The sequence below is a fragment of the Strix uralensis genome, chromosome 19, assembly GCF_047716275.1.
Source record: "Strix uralensis isolate ZFMK-TIS-50842 chromosome 19, bStrUra1, whole genome shotgun sequence".
Lineage (NCBI taxonomy): Eukaryota > Metazoa > Chordata > Aves > Strigiformes > Strigidae > Strix > Strix uralensis.
In genome coordinates this window covers 11,504,649-11,527,141 of record NC_133990.1, presented here as the reverse complement: position 1 = coordinate 11,527,141, position 22,493 = coordinate 11,504,649, and the positions used below count along the sequence as shown (strand labels likewise).

General features: G+C 39.1%; 1 protein-coding gene across 12 annotated transcripts in view; it reads right to left on the bottom strand.

The window, feature by feature from the left end:
* Positions 1-22,493, bottom strand: part of TOM1L1 (target of myb1 like 1 membrane trafficking protein) — a 158,885-nt gene that overhangs the window by 84,883 nt on the left and 51,509 nt on the right. For 8 of the 12 annotated variants that reach the window (XM_074889209.1, XM_074889218.1, XM_074889207.1 and 5 more), the window contains exon 3: positions 4,873-5,005. The exons of 3 other annotated variants lie outside the window; for them this stretch is intronic. The gene's annotated coding sequence lies outside the window, so the exon portion shown is untranslated. Of the gene's footprint in view, positions 1-4,872; positions 5,006-17,277; positions 17,288-22,493 lie in introns of those variants that run through there. One more of the 12 variants, XM_074889210.1, reaches the window with a different exon arrangement.

Sequence of the window (22,493 nt, the reverse complement as noted above, 5' to 3'; positions counted from 1 at the left end):
ACACTTAACCCTCAACCACCTCAGAAAGGCTGGCAGTCCTTATTACCAAGCACTAGAAAACAAAGGTAGCTCAAGTACACGAATGCATACAATTATTAATAATAATATTTTGCTTGCAATTAGTGAAAACTTGAACATCAGTGCCTTCACCTGGATTCATCCCTGAAGTAACAGGAGCTCATTACAGAGAGATTTGTCAGATTAAGCCTGGGTTTTGCTGGCTTCTCTCTCTCTTACTCCTCTAATGTGATTGTTCTCCATGACCCTAATATATGACAGTCATTTTAATGCTGGTAACTACCCTTCTGACTGGAGAAGGTAATGAGTGCCAAAGACATTTAAAGATATCCCCAGTCAGCCCTGATTCTGGAGCCGTGAAGCAGTTCATGTTCCTTAAAAGCCAATTCCAGCAATTTCCTTTTGGTACACCGTTCATCAGAGAGATCTGGTGGAGTCCCCTTGGCATTGCTCATTCCCATAAGGGGTTACGGCCGATACTATTTACTGATCTCAAAACAACCCTGAAGCTTCTGTCAGTTCAACTGCAGGTTGAGGGCAAAATACTCTTTAGAAATACTGGAGAAGCTTTAGAATTTAATCTCTGCTGTCATACAGATTGCTGTAAGTATGCTATTGTGTTCACAAGCTTAGTCTAACTGCAAGGAATTTACTGCGGTAAGTGGATGGTGATTTATAAAGACATGCTAATACTATACTTAAGATAACATAGGCCAAAGTTCACCCCACAGCAGAGTACTCACTTGTCTTAGAGAAGAGTTCCTGTACAGAAAGAGAAAGCAATGGAAAGTAGCATTTGACGCCCTCTCCTGTACCCAGGTGCACGGTCTGGTGGCACAGGGTGAGCTCCATCCTCCTGCACTTCCAGGGGAAGCTGCTCTTGAGCACCCTGGAGAATCACCACTGCTGCAGGAGCCAATCACTGGAGTTCCTGAGCCTACTAGATACCAAATTTCCTGGCTTCCTATATAATCATCAACTCAAAATTGTTCCCTGAAGCAAACTGGCTGCCTGTGCCAGACAGGTGCAGTGGGCTCACATGGCCTCCGCTCCTGACTGCAGCCCAGCCATGCCTCCCCGGGGGCACGGCGAACGCAGCGGCACAGGGGCTGCACAACAGGACATCACAGACATCATTGATCTATCAGGTTTCTGCCTATCGTAATAAATAATTCACTAAAGAACATTCTAGACCAGAAGTTATAAGCTTTATAAAAGAGAAGAAAACCACTTTTTTTTTTTTTCCTCTTGTGTAGCCCCCATTGCAGAGTGGCCCTGGTTCTGCGAGACTGCATGAGATCTGCTGCAGCTCAGACCAGTAATGGTAGGAAGTTAACTTTTGGAAGTAAAGAGCTGACACATCACTACAGCTTTTGATGCCTGCGTTACAGCCTAAATGCAGGCAGTGTGCTCATCGCTAACTTTGTTGTCATTTTGCATATCAAATTCTCCTGCAAGTCACCCAAAGGAGTATAGATCAGCAGAAGAACATGAAGAACAGAAATGCTGTTAATAATTTCCCCAAGTCTTACACTTTGCCTCGGTTTTAAAAACATGCCTTGTGACACTAGCTAATAAAGCGCTGCACAAGAAATCATAGCTTTAATCTTTGTATTGGATTCTGGATTTGTAGGAGTTTTGAGTAAATCTGTTTAGACGGTTAAGAAAAGCCTACAGCTAACCATCTGGGTTTACGCTGCTGCCTTGCCATTTGTTGACATCAGCAGTCCTTGAAATGTTCCCAACAAAGCATAATTTTTTTATTTTTCACACCTGGATAATTAAAACAGGTATGCTTTGAACATTGGGACCCATTTTTAAAAGACATCATTTTCTCAACCCATAAATGTAATTTGCTAACAAATTAAGTATTTCCACACCCCATTTCTCCAGCACTTTAGCATTTTAATTTGAAATACAGTTGATAGAAATAACTATTTTCAAGCAGCAGCCAGGTTTGGATGTAATTCTGAACTAAGTAAGTACTTGCCTTTTTCTTATGCACCTCAGTAGTTTATTGCCTTGGTGTGCAGCAGAGACAGTGAGAAATGGAAGAAAAAGCAATAAGAAGGGGAAAGGTACCTCATAAAATGGAGAGAGGAGGGCAGGAAGATATGATTTGTTTTACAAGAGAGTTACCACTATAAGCCTTTCTTAGTAGAAATTCCTATTGTATGAAACTTGATTTTCAGTGCAGCATCTTGGAAGAAAGCTTGGCCAATTCAGAAGAAATAAGACATGATTCCCACAGCAAAATCATCACCTTAAAAAATATCCTAACTTAGAATTTTGCAAGGCTTGGATAACTTGGCTTCATTCACAGATTCCATCTGGGACACAAACAATATACCAGTATCACACAAGAAATAATTTTCTCACAGTATTCCGAGCAACATACATAATCTAGTTTATCTTATTCAGATAAATTGTCCTGGAGGCCAATGTTATTAATTTAGGTGAAAAGGGCTACCAAGACTGAGTTTTAAGAACTAATTTTCCTGTTGGGAGTGCAGAATACAGAAGCACTGTACGTAGTGTTATAGTGACTTTTCTCCAATGATCAAATCACAAGATGCCCCTGAAATTCAAAAATTGAGTTTTTCTGCTTTAGTGGATTGTAGTGCAACTATAACTGTAGCATTTTTTCAAAGCACTAATTTCATTAGATTTATTTATAGTTGTAGTGGAATGGTAACAAGTTGCACTATAATTCATGGACCACTTGTGCAATAGGAACCATTAGCTGTCACATCAGTGCAGATGAAGTGAGCTTTGACCTGTGAATTACTGTCACAATAAGCTCGACTCCTGCAGATACCGATGTTATTCTTGTGGATATAGTGTATGCTAATTTGAAGTAAGTACTTTAGTGAGGAACCTGAGAAATTAAAAAGAGTCTATCTGCTCCCAATCTTTGGTCTTATTTGAGAGCTATACTCCTAATAAACCTATCTGAATATGCAGAAAGTAATGAGTTGCTCAACAAGGAGAACTAGGGAATAACAGCAAAGGGAAGGACAATTCCTTGCTTGACAGATGATTTACTGCCAAATATATATTCAGGCAAAGAACAAAAAAAGAGCACAAATGAGAACTACATTTTTGTCACTAGTAAAGAAACCAAGAAAACAAAAAAGGATAAAAGAAAATCTAAAGAATAATTGGAGATAATGATGGTAATTTGTTTCCCTATTCTGAGATAATTGATCCACACTGAAGACATAATTATAGTACATTAAAGAGATTAAACATAAGGTCTGAGGCACAGAGTGAAGACAAGCGTGAGCTGAGATACTGTAATTATGACATTTTGGGAGTCATAATATTTTGATGTTGGCCTTTCAAAATTCAGGGACAATGGCAATACAGCAAGCATCACTTCAGTTGTCAAATGTCTGCTATTTCTCTCCCTTTTCTTGTTTCTTCGGGCTGCAGTCTCTGACAGAGCGCCTGCTGCCAGCAAGAAGTTAAATGATGTGACAGTCCATTTGGTTAGGGACGACAATTCTGCTGCTCAGGTTGTCTTCTTTTGATTGCTAATCACACTTCAGAAAAGGCGATTCATTTACTCAAGGGGCTCCTAAACCTTCAAGTCTTTGCTTGTTTGTTTTGAGACCTCTTTCTTCCCTCTAGGTGATCTTGTGCCTTATCCCTTATTGATGCAATACCTGTGGTGATATATAGTTTTGAGCTGTTAATGTTCCACCTGTCATGCAGGGCAGTATGTGACACGCAGGGCTGGGCTACAGCAGCAGCCAGCAGACTTCAGCCTTAATTATCCTCTTTTGTTATCAGCCTTGGAAGAGCTCCTGAAACAGGGAAGCCCCCCACCCTGACTAGTACGGCTCTGGATATTCATTGTTAATGCATTGCAGATACATGCAACGACAACAGCTTTTAACTATTTAGAATATACATTTCTGTGCTGTCAGTCAAGCAGCTCCTCAGGAAGGATAAAAGGAATGACTCAAATATAGAAATTCAAATCCTAGGGAGGAAGGAAGACTCCAGTGAATTCAATACTAGCTATTTGATATTAATTCTAATATTCTGTGTTCTGCGTAAGGCATCCTTTATTTACTTTTATTGAATAATGAATATAGAAGGCTAATTACAGAACATACCTAGGTTTGGACTTATTTCAGTTTACTCATTTGATATCTTTTCTGGGGTGGTATCTATATGACATCCTGATTGATTTGCAAGTTCCTTGTCACTTATCTATAAACTGGTCCTTAAATATGTCAAAGTGGAAGTTATTCCTTTTCTGAGCCTGCACTTTTCTTACCCACAAATTTCAAAAGAAGGGTGCAGGCTGAAAAGGATACAATACAACTGCTCAGGAAACAAGGAGAAAAATCTGGCGGGTCTACTACAACCAGCAGTGACAGACTTGGATCATGTCAAACATTTCAGAAGAGATCAGAAGTATTGAAACACAAATAAACCACAGAGAGATTTAAATGCATTCAGTCTATAGCCAACAGCAACAAGTGCGAGGAAATGGTGAAAGCTTTGGTTGATAATCCAAGTGTTGCAGGAGAAACTACCAAACAGATAAAACCAGCCTTAAATTTCTGGGGCTGCAGCTGCCTCCTACCTGCCCAGTGGATAAGTTGATCCATGAACTAATTTGTCTTACCAGGGCTTTGAGCAGCTGCTTTGCCAATCACCTTAAAAGCAACGTGCATTTCATTTCATCAGCTGGCATATGCACTAAGTGTGCCCTTTAAAGTTGTTAATCTTGATTCCAATTTCTTCTGTTACTGCCCTTGGGGAGAGCGATAAGGAAGGGGCAGGGAAGGAAGTTTTAAGCTCCTTTGCAATTCTGTACTTTGGGCATCTGCAGCTTACCTGATTTCCCCAGGCTTTGCTCATGCTCTGCTTCTTACGCTCCCTTGAGGCCTCGGGGAGTGGAGACTACCAACACGCTGTGTGCTTCAGCCCAGTCAAAGCCTGCTCAGAAAAGCCCTCCTACTGCAGAGGTCTGGAAATAGAGGGAAAGCCAACTGATACATAAATATGCAGCTTCGTGCTCAAGTTTATTCTCAGAAAGCTGTACCCATCCTGCTGAAACCGAAGAACCTTAAAGAAGCTTTCAAGAGACAAAAGGGCATTAGTACTAATGAGAATAGACAATTGAGTAATAAAAACATAGCTGAAGAAGAAGCTCAAATTTTGCTTGAGGAGACAGGAGAATCAACTAAATTAAAACCCAGACCTACTGTTGTATTTCCTACCAGACTCAGTACAATAATAACACTTTAGGATCAATTTTGCCTCCAAAAAGACAATTAGCTTGCAGTTGTTACTGCAACAGCTCTTTCAAGTATTTCCTTCATCCCTCGTCTCACTTAACCTAGAGATGGCTGAAACTCACTCTTAATCTCCCTCAAATTCTCTTTTCTTATCTGAGAGTTCCCTAAAAACTACCCAAAAGTCACAATGTTACAAAGAAGGTTCAGTCCATTGCTCAAGAAAGAGAAAAGATTGCGCTTAAGGGAGGAAAAACCAGTACTGAAATAGATTAACGGAAGAAAGTAATGAAGGCAAGAAACAGTCCAGAACAAAAGGCCAAATGCTTCATATTAGACAGGAGGAGAGAGAAAACTGTAAGGTTATATATAACCTGGTCAGTTGAAAATTGTAAGCAGATGCATAAATGAAAGTAACAGTGAACAGTATCTTAAAAAGTGGCTGCCAGAACTGTAAAAAAGCTTTTTCATGAGCAACGCAATTCACAAAATCCATTTTCCAGTGGCTTTGTGTTCTGTGTCCCCTCCTCTACTTGCATCATCCCCAAGTCCCTGCCATGGCCAATTGGCCAGCCAAGCAGCGTGGTGACCCCCAGCAGCTCCCTCAGGCTGGGTGCTCCCGCAGGCTGGGTGCTCTGCTCTGCCATGGGTGCAGGTGGGAGTGGCAGCTGGTGTCATCTGACCCCGGGCAGTATCTGCACCTCTCTCCATGTGCCAGTTTCTGCAGAAGCTCTTATCATGCCTTATACCTCTATGTCAAATTGGTTTGGGTGTAAACAACTGTTATTCTAGTTACTAAATCCCTTTTCTCTTTTCTTTTTAAAGATTGCATCTACATATATATTTTAAACTTCACACAACATTTAGTCTTGTAAACCCTTTGGGTCAGGGATTGACTTTGAATGCCTCAAACAATGGACAACAACCTGACTGAGCTCCGTATGTGTCACCATATTATGAACATTAAATTATTCTAATAATGGAAGAACACGGAGTTCATGCCCAGCCCAGCTTTGTTTGTAGAAATGCACTTCTAAGCTCAAGAACCAAAGGGAAAGGGGAATTTCCGCCACCATTTCTCCTTGTCTTGCCCCTGAAGCTGCAGGTACTGATGGTGAAGGTGCTGATGGTAACTCCATGAGCACAAGTAATATTGTTTAAACCCTAAGCAATGACAAGAAGCAATTCAGCTGGGGCAAAGAATAATCAACATTTGGATTTTGCTGACTTTCATAATGCTGCTCTTCCCCCCCCCCCCCCCCCTATTAACTAGAGGGAAGAAAGAAGAATGACTCATCATTGTACTCCATTGATGAACGGAGGCACAAACTAGCTTTTGTTGTCAATAAGAAATTATTGTTCCATTTCTTTTAGAGAGATCTCTGACCCTTGGAGTTTTATTTTTTTAGGGAGAGATAAAACTCTCCATACATTATATAAGTAGTGAAATGGCTTCTTTTGAAATTCTGGAGATGATAAAGCTCCTATGATATAAGGCATGCATTGCACCCCTTTTCACCTCTCTGCTAACAGAGTTTATTCTTGTTAACTGGTTAAAAGCTGTGGAAAGATCTATTAGAATTTCACCAGTATCATTTACCATTGCTGTTCAACCAATCTTGGCAATATCTGCGTCTATCAATTATGTGAACAAAGGTGCCACAGAAGCTCAAGCAGAAATGCACAGAATATTTTACTTTGTATGGATGCAATCTCACATAGAGGAGACAAAAAGGGAATCACAGGCTGACATATGTCACTGTTACCTGTTTCCAAATGTGAGAACAAAAATTATAGCAAAACATATGTGCACTGCTTCATCAGGAAACAAGCAGGTCCTTTGTCAGGGATCTCAAAGGGCTTATGGCAGAAAAATGTGGTGTGCTTATCTCTCTCCTATTTTTACAATACTGCACAGTATCTTCCACAGCATGACACCTTAGTGAAGCAGAATGTTTTACAGATCAAACTGAGTCCAGATGCGGGTGCCCAAAAAGGGTGCAGAGATTTAGCATAGGTACCAACTCCAAGATGGTAGTGCTTAAACCTCTGCCTTGTCCTTACAACACTTAAGGGTTTTCTTACTAGTAAACAAGGAAACAAGAGTTTTGCTTTCACACATGCCAGACCTGTCTCCATCTTGTGTGAACTGAGCTGTTTGGCCTAATCATCCTACAAATCAGGCTTTGCCATGTCTTATAATTAAAGTTAATGGCCCTTTGCAGCAGTCTCCTTTCTACAGATACTGATTTAAACCGGTCTTAAAGTCAAAGATTTTTGATCAAATGTATCTTGCAAAATTTCAGTATGTTTTTTCATAATAAGAGAAAGAAAACATCAGACACACGCATCTTTGGAGGATGAAATCTCCCACTCTCGAGAACAAACAGACACCAAACCATCAAACTGTATCTCTAGTTGTTGTATGATGCTTTCCTACTCTCTCTTCAGTCTCCTACACCAGCCAGCAAGCACAGATGCTCACTATCATTTCCTAATTAAAGCCCTGAGGCAGGAAAACAGTTACTGTGTACTATAAACCACCCTGAAAAACATTTAAATACGTGTTTAAACTTTAGCATGCATTCAAGAACCCTTCTTAACAGAGATGCTTCCTTGAACTGGAGTGTTGAGCTACAGGCCCTTCCATGTCTCTTCAGCACATTTAAAAAGAGCTAATAAGAGAAGATGGTTATTACTGGTGGTGACAGAAGTGGATAACCCTCTTGTTAAAACCACACTGCACAGAGACAGGTTGTTGATATGTCCCAGCTTGCAAAAACACATAATGATATTGCCTACTTTGTTAACATCAAGGGCTGTCTCATCTCTAGAAAGAATTTCCTCCACCTGTTTTGTTTATCTAAAGCCCAACTGAGTACCTTTTTCTTCTGTTCAAAAGCAATCCTGCAGAATGCACCGAGATCTGCTGCTGAAACGGTACACACTTAAAATACTTCTTACAAAAAATTAAAACTTGGATAATTGCTCTGTGTATCTGCAAGTAGGTCGCTAATTAATCTAAAAATATTTATTCTCAGGTCAGGTCCGTATTACTCTCTGCTTTATGATAAATGCAAGTTCATATTCAAAGACAATGTTTACATTTATCACATGAGCTCAGCTTGTCTGCATTAATTAACTATTATTCAGATGCTGCCCATTATTACTCCAAATAATAAAGAAAATATTTTTTCTTCATCATTAGCTAGCTAGGTCAGTGAACACAAGGGCAATCTATATCTTCAAATTCCCAGGAAAGCAGAGATTAGTTCCAACACTTAAAAAACCCTAAATAACTGTCAGCTGCATTACAGATTCCCAGATATAAAGAAAGAAGAGTCATAATATATGAACACACACACACACACAAATAGGGTAATTGCTCCCCCTCCTTCTTATCCCTGCACTTTAGAGAGATCACAGAGTATAATTATACCTATTTTTTAAGTTCTGTCAAATGAACCCAGTATTGCTTCCAAGAATCAACACTGTGCTGCTGCTTTAACATTAATCTAAAGGATTATTTGGATGAGTGAAAATTGTCTAGGATGTCAGGGCAGCCGTGCTCTGAATAGGAAGTTGACTTCAAGTAGAAGAGGTTATAGTCAAGATTCACTGTGACTTTTAGATGATGAGTCTGGTTTGATTTCCATGTAGGTTTAAAGGCAATCACATCTTCCAAAAGAAAGAGGAAAACATCCCAGAATTTTAGCACATCCATATTCTCATCCATGAGTTCCCCTAAATGGATGTAGGCACCTCAGCTGTACTCAAAGGCCTGACCTCCCATTGATATCTCTGGGATGTCAGGTGTGAATTGAAGTTCAAGAGCCTTTGTGCCAGCTGCCAGTACTGGCAGGGCAGGGTGGGAGATACTGCTTGTTGTTTTACTATGGGTTGCTGGTGGTTTCCCAGTTGTGGAAAAAACACCCACAGGCTTGTGCAGAAAGGAAAAGCAAGAAGTTTGATTACATTTCCTTCTGTATTAAGCAATTCCTTCATCCTTCAGAATGATATGCAGCTCCAGAGTTTCTTCAGGAGGCAGAGAATTTTTGTGTCACTTTTTGGTCAGAATACACTGAAGGACTAAAACCCAACTTTCAGTCCTCTCTTCACATCTGTTATGACACTACAGCCCGTCTTTCCCAAGACACAGCTGTGCATCCTGTTCCACTTAAATTCTTGTACTCGATAGAAACAAAGGTCATTCAGGATAAATTCCACTGTGTATGCTTTTACATGGTATGGGATTTTCCAGGAATTGGATGGATTCTATTCTAGAATAGCAAAACCCTGTCTTTATGTTACCTAAAATCAGGCAACATAGTATTACAAGCACCTTGTAGGAACATGGAAAATAAACTGCCTCAATATAATTTGATCTATTTTTCTAATAACTTTTCTAATGAATATTTTATTTTGTGTAGTGCTGGACTTAATTTGCTTGGAAGACGATTGTCATTACATTAAGGAACAAACAGTTCACTAGAGCTGAGGAGTGCAATAATTGATTTTTCAACTTGGTGGATGAATTAAGAAATCATTATTTTTATGTTCCAAGCCACATCAAAAAAGGTGGTGTGGATTCTGAAATCCTTCACTTGGAAAGACCGATTTTGATGCTTTCTAATTCTCCGAATATTTTTTTCTTTAGTAAATTTCAATCAATACTTACCTGTTTTAGTCAATATTACTTTTCCAATTCAGCTTATGGTGTCTGCCACTCTCTTAACTCTGGACAGCTGGGAAGGCCTGGCTGGGCAAGGAGCTCTCCCAGAGAGCAAAGCTATTACTGGTGCCTTTGAAAACCTCATGTCTATCAGTTATATTATCTGCCTGGACATCCTACATGACCAACAAATAAGGCATGTTTTAATTTATATGGGATAAGGCATGTTTCAGAGCTCTATGCTTGAAGCCCATATGTGCAGATCTTCTAGACTGAGGATTTTAACACCACTCACTTATTTTGATCTCATGATTGAATGATCTCCTGATTAAAAAATGTGAGTTCTAATCCTTCTGAGCCTCCAGTTCCCCGTATATGGAAGCAAAATAATCCACACAGCTTTGCAAAGGTCTTTGATGTCTTCAGATGAAGAGCAACAAGCATTAATATGACTCTATTGCCAGCATAAAATTACTGCTATATCCTCTCTAGCCCTTGAGCTATGTTAAAGAAGGTAATGACACTTAATTCATTTGATGTAACTATATAAGAATGATCATATATACACAATTTAAACCATAGTTTTTATCAATTATGCAGTAGCATCTCATCTGTACTCTACTAATTAGAAAGGGGAAGAAAAAAGATAGTGGCTGAAAATTAATTGTGCCAACATTTCTATACTGTTTAGAACCTAGTTATAAGAATTAAATATTTATACCATTTTGGTTTCCATTACGCATCCTAATGTGATTGCCTGAGAGAAAATACTGCAAGGTGCTCCAACACTCACACAAGTTTAGAATTTGGATTCTCCCATGAGCTGATAATACCAACAAGGTTGTACCTAAATTTGATATCTTCAGACAAGGATCTTCTTTCCATACAAAAGCCTGCAACTCATTTAAAGCTGCTGATGTGTCACATTGATCTTAGAAAACAAGATGACTCTCTATTCAATTAAAAAGTGGTTTGAAAAAAGTAAAGGTACTGAAATGGTTCCACATCTAAGTTATGGATCATGGGCCAAATCTTGGGCCTGTTACGGACTCTTTCCTCAGAGTTGGATAGTTGTTACAGTAGTTTTGGATTAAAGGCTTATTATGTTTAGAAGGATGAAGTCACAGTTTTTTGAGAGTTTTCCACCCATCTTCTATTCATATTTGTTTTATACTCTCCTTCTAGCCTTTATTTGCCTGGATCCTTTTTTCTTCATTTCATCTCTTTTGTCTTCCCTCAACAGCTAGAAACACAACTTCAAAATGGCATCAAAACAAGGCTGTTCATCTTTCCATGCGCACATTTCATCTCCAAACGCTGAGTGTTTATGTAAAACAGGTTCAGCCCTACAGCTCCTGGCAACTTGCCAGCGCAGCTCAAGACTGGCAAAATTTATGATTGTTATTCAATGCAAGAAGGCTTTGCTCTTTGCAGGTAATTGTTAAAAGGTGAGGCCTTGACCCCACTCATTACACAATGGGTTATTGTCTAGCATTCACCCTGAGGGGTTCTTTACTTGCAACTTTTATAACAACTATAAAACGAATCTGCCTTTTAGTCAAGTTGGATGTTCCTCTGCCAGTTTTTCCTACAGAATCTAGCATCCCTCTCTAACTTTCCTTCATTTTTAATGCTCATCCTTTTATACTCCTGAGTTGAAGTTAATGAGACATATCTAGTTGTCCCAGCATGCTTAACTGTATCAGATCATTTCTGGACTACACAGAATGTCCTAGACTCTACAAGTAATCATACAGCACGCTACACTACTTTGTAATGAACTCAGAAGCATAAATAGCAAATACACATAGATACAAAGCCTCTCATGAAACAAATGTCACTTAAACACTGAGCAATTTAGGCTGCTAAAAAGGCACTTTAACATAGAAGTTGAAAAGGAAGGATGATTTAAGAAATGATTTTAGGTTTCAAGAAAACACAGAAACATATGGTTAGTGTTAAATATTTGTACACATGATACAGCAAATAGAGATGTCTCATGGGTTTTGAATCAGATATTTAGACAGAAAGAGAAGAAAAAAATACCATGCTGTGTCCCTTCTTTAGCATAGTCTAGAAACAGATTTTTCTTAAGACATGCTTATCTGGAAGAAGCTTTGATTAAAAAAAGAAATAAAATCTCTGAGAACAGCATCAAATTTTAAAGCCATGTTTTAGCACTTCTCCCCACTCACTGCACTAAACTCCTTTGGCCATAGCAAGCACAGCCCTTTGAAGGCAGGGCCCCTGCCTGGGACAGGAACCCAGAGACTTTGAAGCTGGACACCACCTCCAGCAAAACCAAGTCCTTTAAAAGGGAAGGCAATTGTTGGAAAGTCTTTGAACAAGCAACCCTTCAGGTATATGAAGTGTTTAAGAGCAAAGCTTTTTCCCCAGTGATATCAGGTCCTTGATATGAGACAGTAATTTAAAGAGGAGAACTCTTTAATTTGGAGAATCCTTAGATATTATATCTTTGGGGAAAAAAATTGAAATGTTTCTGAAAATAATAGCAGCTAGGAAATGAAGCAGGGAAGGTACAGTGACTTAACACTGTAGAAACATCAGCTGTTCTTAAAAGCAGCAGGATGTTATTGATACTGTGCAATCAATACCTTTGTTTTGCAGAGCTTCAGGAAAAATGCCTCCCTCCTCCCAGGGGGCAACCTGCACCATCAACCTTCCCACTCACGTACATTATCACTGGCTATCAGACAAGGTGCTTTTAGATCCCAGGTGGAAATGGCCAATTAGAGGATACAGTGAAATCTAAATATGTCCTCCCTCAGCCCCCCAAAGGTAGTGTTACAAATGCTAAGTGTATGGAGGTTAGAAATATAAAGAAAATAGGATCTAACTCTCCATTAACAACATCATGAAGGTCCCAATCAACAGACCACTGAAAGCAACGGTCATAGTTCAATATCAAACTAAAAATTATGTGTTTGTCTGTGTGCATATGTGTGGGTGTGCACAAGTGCACATATATGCATGAAGTCCTTTCCATTTCATTCTCAATACACAAGAGTCATTAGGTGCTTAGCAAAAGGAGCAGGGAGAAAAATGCAACACGTCAGTATTAAAGAATAAGTCACCTGCCTATTTATATTCAACAGTCTCTTTATCGCTGTTTAACTTCAGACAGCTGCAATCATACATGGAATGATGTAAAGGTTGCTCTAGGTTGACAGGCACCTTATTAGCATATGTCATTATAATATTAGCAGTCGTTTTCTTATTGATATCAAATGGGATTTTTCTGGCCAAAAGGTCAGGAGGAAAAGGATTGCCTCTTTCCACTATCTTTAAGTTGTGTTGACGTCTGTTTACTCATGCTTTACAAACAATTGGTCCAATAAAAATACAAAATGGGGAACATGTTAAATCAATAGCTAGACTGGTGAAAAATGGAGCATCAAAGCAATGAAAGTGAAATAATTATTCTGACCGTATTTAGTCAATCCTGAGAACTACAATATCAATGAAGAGTTCATGAGGAGCCAGACATATATTGTATTCTATGCACATACTCAGTTTGGTTAGTGGGATTTTTTTGTTCACATAAAATTATGAAAAATAGCCTATCTTCACTCCTCTGAAGCTCACTGAGATCAGGGAAGTAGTAGGAGGAACAAATGCTGTGCACACTTCATGTCACTGGTTTTCTTTTCAGTATGAAGACAGTCAGGTCTGTCCTGCTGCTGCAAAAGGACAGTGCCCTGCTGGGAGCATCATACCAAGGCAACTGCCCAACAGGCAGATTGAGGATTTTATTCCATTCTCTCATTTTACTAAATGGGACAGTGAGGAAGGTGGTGACATTGCCCAAAATGCCCTTCATCCCCACTTCTTGTACTCTAGATACTTGCTAAGCCACCCTCTTGTATTTCTAGTCCAAGCGAGTTCTGGTATTATATTATGGAAACAGGAGTGAGTATCTCTTGGGGTTAATTATGCTTTTTCTCTTCTTTTCTTTATTTTACTGAAAGACTAATGTTATGGATGGCAAAGAATTTATAATTAAGCAGATGCCCATCAACATTTTTTTAAGCAGAACTTCTATTTGAGAAGCAAAGAATATTTTCCCTACTATCCCCCTTCAACAGATGTTCTGCCTAATCTACATTCACTTTACTCACTGTCTTACCTTTGACCTTTCTTTTGAAGGCATTCATAGAAGAGAATGTCAGTATTTATCTACCTGCTGTGCTTCCATCTGTCTATGCAGTGCACGAATAACCACAAATTATATTTCCTTTGTGAAAATTTGAATGACAGAAGCATTTCCAAGGCTTCATATACATGGAATGATCAGATGCTATCTCCTTGTCTTGGAGGAATTATTCATCCCATATCTGGACATGCAAACCAGGAACAGCTGCCAAATCTGGATTTGGGTTTCCAGTGTCTCCACTGAGATTTTCTACCAGAAGTCTTTCTTGGATACTTTTTCCTCGCCCTTGTTTTACTCATTTTTCTTGACAGGGAAAATGAAGTGGGAAGGTTTATACCCAAGATTGCCACAAGGAATGTAAAGCAACATAAAGTCATGTTAAAGAGGTCTCCTTTGGGAGGTGTTAACAGAATAATGACCTGCAAACCTTTTAAAATTTATACAGTTTAAAGACTGAGAAACAGGTCCTTCTCTGATGATTCCAGTGGCACTAATCTGGTCTCAGGATTTATGTGCTCTAAGATGTACAGAAGTTTCCTATGTGAGATGCCAAAGTATGCTTCTTTTGGACAATTTAGAATAACAAGAAAAAGAAAGAGGCAGTGTTCCCTGAAGAAACTTTGGCCTTTGCATTTATTTGAAATGGTGTCAACTCCTTTTTGCAACATTGGCAGAAGAGGCCAGAAAAATGTGTCCTTACCAAGCCAAATAAAAATACTAAAATAGAAAAATTTACCACAATCACACCAAAGCTCACTTCTACATTTAAAATAAAGAATAAAAACTTATTTTGACTGTATTATATATGACTATATTATATAGGAACAATGTCAAAGTATTGTATATTAAGACTTTTTAAAATAGATGAGCCTGAAACAAACTCCTGATCCCATGATTTTTTTGAAGATTAATTCCAAATCTTATCTTCAGAGATTAGGAAGAAAGGGAGAAAATACAACTTTTTTTGCTCCACCCACAAGTTAAGAGTGTGCATTTTCAAAACTTTTAAAGCATACAAATGAAAATGACAAAATAAAGTCTTAATGAGCTGATTTTCTATGTGTATTGATATCCATCACACACTGTCATTATACAATATCTTACTCTTCTAATACTAAAAACTAAGTCTTTCATTTTTTTAACTATCTATTGAATTGAAACACAAGTGTACATAAAATATACACATATAATCTTGTCAAGAAATACACAGTTCAGATCCAAGGTCAGCAATAATATCTAAAATACCTATACCTTCCTGTGCATGTACCTGTCAAAATAAAGAATGTTTTCCTCCTCCTTCGTTTCTTTGAGCCCACTAACAATACAGAACTTAATTTCGTTTCTTTTTTAAATAGCTAATTATAATTGCTTCTATTGGCAAAAAGGATTTCCTTCTTCTTTTCTGACTCAGAGATGTCAGGTGGAAGCTAGGTACCACAAACCAGAATGCATTCAGAGAGAATTAAAAGTCAATGAATCACAGGAATAATAGTCCATCTGCCCACTTGTGCTCAATATCACTGTAATTCTGCAAATGCATCTGAAAATACCAGGGTGAACACACAGTGAGCAACAACTTCTTACTCTACTCAATATTTTTTTTTTTCAGAAAGGTCTTGCTAAAAATACCAAGTGAGCTCATCATCTAAGTTCATAATCTGTTTTCTTCAAAGCAGTTGTGCACAGTTCTCTTTAAGGCTGTCAGAAGAAACATCTGTGAAGTGACATTTTAACATCTTGGACAGAAGTCTGGTGAATGTGGTAGCTCTGATCAAATGTTGATTTCTCATTCAAGTACTCAATTCTTTTTTAAATTTAGGCTAATTTAGTGCTCATTAAAAGGGCCCAAGCTAACAACTGTGCCACATAACAGAATTGTGCACAGTCTTGGTAAGAACTGTTCCAGCAGAATATACAACAGTTAAGTATAAAACAGACTGGATAATCTGATTCTGGTGTATTTGCTAAAATAGAGGAGCAATTTAATCTACCACTTAGTTGGTCCATGCTACTGGAGAACATATTCCTGTTCAAGCTCCTGCCTCTGAGAGGCGTTTGATATTAGTTTTACAGGAGGCAACACTCCCGCCTCTGAAACAAAGCCTGCCCTGCAACATCTGCTTGGGGAAGTCGGCCTCCTACAAAAGGAACAGTTGAGTGAAAAGGGAAAACCATTATCACATGTTATCTTTAATGCTCCACAGCACATTTAATGTAAGTACGGCCATCAATTCCTCACCCTGGCCAAATTCCAGGATTGGCAATTAAATCTTCCTGAATGTCTACATTACAGTCTGAAGCATACTCCTGGACACAGTGGGACTGTGCAAAATTTTACATATCTATTTCTCTCCACTGACTATAAAAAAGAGTCTGGTCTAATCTGGCTCTCTAAAATGCAGACATCTCATTTTTATGTGCAAATGTTAGGATAAATGAATCTCATCCCAAACTCCTGGGAACAGAAAGGAGGCGAATTATGCCCAATATAATGAAAAGGTTCACCCATAGCTGAGTCTGAAGACTGAAGAAAGAAAGTCAGAAAGGGGAAGCCAGGGAAAGAGAAGAAAAGAGCCCAATTTATAAGAAAAGGAACAACTTTAGAACATCATTGTAATTATCCTGTATCAACATGAGAAAATCTGGTGCTAATTCAGTATCTGTTTAGAAAAATAGGGAAACATGTACAGTGAACTATGTAATCAGTGTTTTGACCAACTAGAATACAAACCAGTCTGCTTTTCATTCAATAGTTGCCTACTTTTCCAGGGAAAAAAGGGCAATCAATTATATTAAAAAGGCTTGCAAAGTGAGGGGTAGATTAGGCAGTACTTCTGCACTTGATATCACTAAGAGAATTATAGATATTATGCTGAATTTGTTCCCCTAATCCATTAACAATACAGGTTTTTGAAGAAGCTCATTTGTTAGGCTCAGGCATATCACAGGACCAAAATATTCATGATTCAATTATCTCTGAAGAACTGCAGAAGGTCAGGGTGGCTCTGAAGGATGCCACATTAAGGAAGGCAAGTAAGAATCAGCACCTTCCCCATCGTTCTCCATACTTTGAAATTTTTTCAGATCACAGGACTGAACTGTGCTGCTTAACTGAGTAGTAGCTGGACACACTCTAAAAAATGTAGGGTTTTCCCTACCATCCTTCGGAATGGGAGCATCCCCTCTGATTTCAGTCTAATTTTCCATTCACTTTACTTCTCTTAAAAAAACCCAAAAGACTCTGTAACTCCTTTGAGTCCCGGTGCTTCCAGGTTTCACAGTGCTTGAAATCTGGACCTAGAATTGCAAGAACAGGAATCAGTTCCATTTAAAAACAGTAAATAAAATGCACCCCATAAAGCTCATAATTCAGTGATGCATTATCTGTATCAAACCAAGAAACATATATTTAACACCTTGACAGTATTAAAGACTTGAAGGATTTTTAAAGACTGAAGTCTAAGGTTGCTTGTGAGAGGCTTGCAGTCAGGGTATCAAAGAGAATACATTAAGTTTCTCTGCAGATTAAATCATTATAAAGGAAACTACATGAAAGACTCTTTCTAATAAGGGAAGAATTGAAAACTATGTCAGAAATTAGTAATGATTTTTGAAAATTAGACTTTCATTTCACTTGCTATCAAATAATTGGTGTTAAGTTATCCTCCTAACTGGACTGAACCATGGAAACTGAGCAATAATGGTGGTCCAAGCCCTCAATGGAAGTGCATTAACAATGGTGATTTTGGTCAGGGATGTAGCAAATGAGCTGCATGACTTCTGTTAATTTGGGGCCTGCTTCTGCTTTTGAAGTTAGTAGGTCTGTTGACTTCAAGGAAAATGAAGCTGAACTGCCTTTCCTGGCAATTCCATGAATTCAGTTCAGAAAGAAATCAAAGCCTCTGCTCAAAAGTTAGTCTGAATTTCTGGAGTAAAGCTAATTAAAAGAAAATCCTGGTATATGCATGTGTTCTTTGCATATCCTGGTTCCAGGCAGGTCCAGGAAACAACACCATTCAATGATTAGGTATTTATAGCCTTTTTAGTCTCAGCTATCAGGTCCCCTGCCAAGGCTTTGGTCTCAGATTTACCTGTACTGGGCTTTTGGCTTTTTCATAGCCTCAAGCTAATCTCACTCTCCCATTGCCCATCTCCTGTTTCAGAAAAAGGGCAGAAGGGGCTCCTTCCTATTTAGACTGTATGAGACCAGATTAAGGAATTATTGAGCACTGCATTATGTAACATAACAAGATACTAACATTTGCTAAGGCTCTTCTAGGCATCTTTAGCACAAAAATAAAAACTTCCAAGAACAGTTATTAGAAGTAACGTTTGTGCAACTCCATTTTGATGAAGCAGAACAAAAGATTTCCCAAGGTCTCCTCAAATGAAAGAACAGAACTGGACAGAGGCTTGCAGCCACCCAGCAGCCAGAGAGAAAACGTGCAGTTCTTCCAAGCTCATTTCTGCTCTGGCAGCTCAGTCACACATTACCTCCCACCAGCTTTGCTCCTCATCCTCTAACTCCTGGCTATGTACACCCTGGCAAATCCTGCAACCCGACCTGACACCTGTGGTACTTCTCAGGCTCACTGACAGTAAAAGAATAAACCTCCTGCCAATCAACAGACAAACCTGACAATACACACCAGCAATGGAGAGGAGAGATGAGCTGCTGAGTGCTTTCCAGATGCACTAAACTTGAAGCTGGCCACAGCAATCTGAGCTGGACAGATATTTGGTTTCTGATTCACATGTGAATATTGCCTCTGAATGTCTCCATTTACGTAGCTACAGGCAAAGCAGGAGCTATTTCTGTTGCACAGAAACTATATTTCTGACATGATTACAGTAGCATCTATTAGGCTTTCAAAAAGGACACATTTCAAAGCCAAAACAGGTCAGACCTGGTACATGCAGTACTCTGTCTCCCCAAGGTTATGAAATCCCTACAATTTTATTACACTTAAGAATTTGACAGAGTGGTAATTTTGCATGAACTGGATTCATTTTGAGAGAGCAGTCAGCTGGGATTAGTTTGGATAAAAGAGCAAGTCCTCAGTGTAATTAAGGAAGGCACGAGCAGAAGATGGCACTCTGAAGGTTTATGAAAAGCTGTCTGTCTGTCTTCACCCTGGAATACACTTTCTGTACGGGCTGACAGTCCTGTTTATGTTAAATGACATGATTCAAAGAAGAAGCTGAGAAGTAACACAGGACAGCACTTGAACTCCCCATTTTGAACAGGACTGCCGTGGTTCCAAAAAGTGTCCAGTGTGACCCCAAACTAATACCATTGTGCCTTTTGCAGTGCTCACATTCACTCTTTGCCAGTTTCTCCTTCCCCAGCATCAAAACGCAGATTGCTGCTGGTACCCAGGACATCAGTCCCTATGTGGCTATCTCACCTGCAAGACCACACTTACCCAGGGCAGAAAAAACAATTGCCAACGTTTTACATGGAAGATGACATCAAACACTATCCCCTCACTTCTCTATGATTTAAGACGTCTTTCTGCCCCCTGAAATACTCATGGCTCCCTTGAGAAGCCTGCCTTTGCTGGCACAGCCTGGGCAGCACCACGCTGCCGTCAAGCACCCCAGATGGCTCAGCGCGTGCAGCACCCAGCAGAGGCCTGTCAAGATTGTGGAGATACGTCATCTTCAAAGACAAGTTTGAAGCTAAAATTTTGTGAAATCCTATATTCTGAATAGTGCCAACAATGAAAAGCCATCAGTGAGGAAACAGGAATAACAGACTTGTTATAAATACAAACTGGAATTGTTGTTAACTTGTGTTCCCTGAGGAGAAAAACAGGGCGAGGGTAAACACAACAAAGCAGAAAAAGTATCCCAGGGAAATTATTCTATCACCCTCAGTCTCCACATCAAAACCAGGCTGATAAAGACAGTTAATTTTGGAGTACCTCCACCCTGTTGCACCACTTGTCTTCATCAACCTCTACAGGCTGTGCTTCACTTTCAGGTGAGACCTGCCTTGGGGGAGTTTTCACTAGACACTGCAGTACTACAAACTCTAGAGGTGCCTTACACAGCTCAGATCAGCAGTCCATGCAAGTACGTACGCTGGGACAAAATTTCACCGGCACTTAACGTGAATACAACTTCAGGTTAAACCATGCAAAGCTTCAGTGGAAAGACATGGAGAAAATTATTTCTTGGGTGCAGTACTAACAGATTCTCTTGCAACCATCATCACCTTTTCTCCCTCACTTCTCCTTTAGAACTTGATGGCCAACCTCTTCACCTAATTTTCTAAAAGAAAGTGTGCCATGGGATATAAAAGGAAAGGTGATAATAAAAGAGCTTAATTTTTATAGGCTCCAGAGGAGATTCATGTTCCATCAATTCTGACTTTAAACAACATGAAAATGGGCCCAACCCAGGAGTAAATCCCCTTGGAGTACAGCCTTTTGAGTCAATTTTTCATCTTAGCCTTTCTAGCTGGAGACATCACACATAAATAAACATGTGCAAGTTATTGCCAGCATGCTCTGCTTTATTAATTTTGTGTAGAGCAAGCTGGCTTTTGGGGAGGTTAATTTCCTGAACTGAGAAGAAAATGGCACTTCACCAATTTGAAAATAAATAATTGTGTGGATACCTCAGTTCATTATTTTTAACTCTGCAGAGCCTTTGCAGACTCCAGAGGCATGCTGACAGCTTAGAGAAACAGAGCTATTTTCACTAACCAGTTTCCCTCTGTGGTGTGTATTATACCATGTTACACAGAAATTAATGGCTGTTTAAAAACAGCAGCACCTTGTCTAGGTCCTTTTAAATGGAGCACGGTTAATCTTGGGAACATCAATTCCAAAGATGTGGCTACTGCTGGAGTAAAAAACACTTAATACAACATTGTTTTAGAGAAAATATTCTTAAACTCTAGAAGCATACTCATAACCTGTTGAGCTCCTGTATCTCAGTGGATATCACATCTTTGCTGCCTCTGTTGCTCTTCAACCTTAAAAATCCTTAGGTATGAGGAGCAGTGACTTGAGTGATGGGGTTTTCCTGTTGAACCACCTGTGAACCTGGAACCAGAACACACATGCCCAAAGTGCTGGTTTTGTTTAAAATAATGAGAAAATGACATTAGTCCATATAGCATTGGAAATCCTGTTTCAAACTTGTCTGTTGATTTAAAGGCATATGGATGCTACAGGGCTTTGACAATATCGCTTGACTGTGGCTATTTCAGAATCCAGGCAAAAACAGATGGCAACATTTCTGAGGTTTTGAAACATATGCTGTGAAACATAATTTTAAAATATATTTATTAACAGTGGTTTTAATTTTACTGGAAGTCCTAATGGAACTATATTGGTACAGGAAACAAGTGGTGTGAAAGCTTGGAGTTGTGCTATGTCTCCAGAATTATTTTTCCAGACTAAAAGTTTGATAGGAATTCTAAATAGCACTCCTAACAATCTGCATTTTTTCTGCCTCAGAACAGACAAGATTAGAGAAATAATGTAAATTTGAAACCATTTAAAATTCATGTGTCATTTTGAGTTTGCAATAATCTTTTCATCATTTTAACTAATGTCAGGTGATAGGCAAAAGTACATTAATTTATCTGTCTTATCAAAATGTTTAACATAGATAATGCATGAAAGAGAAAATATTATCTGGCTGACATGATGCAAAAATGTCATTCTGTTCTTCTCTGTACAGATGGTTTTTCACTTCCCACGGTGTTTCGCTGTGGAAAATCTGTTGTGTTCTTGGTATTTAATTTGCCTTTTCGATGCAGTTTTCTCAATTAAATCTCATGCAGATGATGCAGTCATTTATATTCAGAAGATCAGACTTTCTGCTCTTATTGGATAAACTTTAATCTAATCCACAGGGTTCAGATTTAGCTGCATGATATTAATTAATTTTAAATTTAGATAAATGTTTCTTTGGTGGAGATCAAAAGGTAAATGTGGTCCCCAGATCTGAAGCCTACAGGGAGAGCATGTATTGGATGACTTGCTCAGATTTTACTGAACTAAGGCGAATTCAGGTGAGAGAGGGTGGGAGAAGTGGCTCAAATAATTAACTGATCTGTGTAACAGGTACCACTGGAGTGTTAGCTCCACTTTTGCAGCTAGCATGTCTCAGCACTGCTCTCCGACCGCTCATTAAGAGAAGGCCAAGCAGAGTGATGTTTTCATGACAAGGACATTTTCATCTAAACACTGACTTGTGGTGAGGGCATAGCAAGGGAATTTTTACCTGCTGATGCAGTGAAATTGTTGGGTATGAAAATCATGTGAAAAAGATGAGTAAATTCGTGGGAAAACCTTCATTTTCCCACTCACAACTTTTACCTGAATAATACAAAAACTCCCTCTCCCCCTCCAGG